Here is a 1,549-nt window from a genome sequence, read left to right as displayed (position 1 = left end):
AATGCTAGAAAATTCTCCAAGGAGAATCAAGGTAACTGGGAATCACATGAAACACTGGTTCACTGGTTCATAGTAATAAGTGCTACATTAAAAACAAATAGCATTATACATTATCTTTCCAATGAGCTTTGCTATGAGAAACTAACAGGAGAAACAGATCTTCTGGCAATCCTGTGAGTTCCTCTGGGAGTTTTCAGCAGGCCACAGGCATAGCTTACCTCTCATCAAAAATCATGCCCAGGAGCAAAAAACAAAACAAAACATTCTTCAGTTCAAGGGAAATGAAACCAAACCTGGATATGACTTGCTGAAATCAAGAAAACACCTGGTAGAGATGACAGCAAAAATATTGAGCAAAACCAATTGTCCTGGTGGCAGATAAGGGATTTTGGATTGGGCCGATTTACACAGCTCATTTTATTAAATTGTTCTGAATTTTTAAAAGTGAAATGCTTCATCATATTTTCTCCAAAATAACTATAAAGATTACAGTGTCCTATATGGTTTAAAGACGCAAAGTGGATGCTGAGCGACTAGATGTCACCTCAGACTTGGGATTTTTAGAAAATTAGTCTCTGGAGTAGAATGGCATGGTGATTCTGGAGTCAGATACAGAGAGGAGAGAGGGGCCGCTGCAGTTGGCCGGTGGATGGGAGAGTCCCATTGTGAGACAGACTCCTGGACTCCATGGTTTATCTCCCACTGCTCATGCCTCTGTCTTCATAAACGGTAATTTCAATAACACGAAGTCCTCTCTCAATTGGGTCTGTCAGAAGGAGGCCATGAGGGGCATAAATCTTCTCATTCTGTTCATGAATATATTTGGTGATTTTCTTCAGAACCTTCTCATAATGTGTTTCCATGCACAAAAAGATAGTATATGCGGTCAAACAAGCTAAGCAGCCTTCAAGGAAAGATCGGACCCCAAGCTTTTCTGCTTCTACTTAAAGGTTATTTAGGGTACGGACTGTTTCTTCAAACGGCTTCTGGTCAATCCGGTTCTCCAACTCAGAGGGGAACTTGGTCTGGAACTGGCACCTTGCGCCGCTGCTGTAATCCCCCTGGATGAAGATCTGGCAGGCCACGGGCGCCTGCGGAGAGCTCACGCCGTGCGGAGCCAGGCCGGGCTGGCCACCTGCTGAATGGTCCTCCAGCGACTTGTGCGCCATTTCTTGACTCTTTAGAAGAAAATTTAAACATAACACAATAGAACAGTTTCAAAAAAACGTTCTATTGTGGTTTCCTCAGAGTCCTCCCTTCCTTTTCCTAGAAGCATAGAGCTTTATAACTGAAAGGCATCTGAGAGAAATCTAGTCAACTATTGTCTTTTATAGATAAGGAAACTGAGTTCCAGATAGGTAAAGGGACTCCCTACCAAGTCACACAGATAGTAAATTTAAAACAAAAAAAGTATTTGAACTGAGGTCCTCTATCTTCAAATCCAGTATGCTCTCAATTGTACCATCCTTTCTATCAGGCAGATACCTTTTTATCTACACTGTTCAGGTTCCAGATAAAGTGGATGAATGTATTTTAAAAGGGTTTTCAT

General features: G+C 41.8%; 1 pseudogene; it reads right to left on the bottom strand.

Moving 5' to 3' along the window:
- Positions 1-692: 692 nt before the first annotated feature.
- On the bottom strand, positions 693-1,169 carry LOC118837356 (annotated as a pseudogene).
- Between the last annotated feature and the right edge of the window lie 380 nt (positions 1,170-1,549).

Source organism: Trichosurus vulpecula, chromosome 2 (genome assembly GCF_011100635.1).
Source record: "Trichosurus vulpecula isolate mTriVul1 chromosome 2, mTriVul1.pri, whole genome shotgun sequence".
Taxonomy (NCBI): Eukaryota; Metazoa; Chordata; class Mammalia; order Diprotodontia; family Phalangeridae; genus Trichosurus; species Trichosurus vulpecula.
Note: the sequence above shows the minus strand (reverse complement) of the source record. Positions and strands in the feature narration are given on the sequence as shown.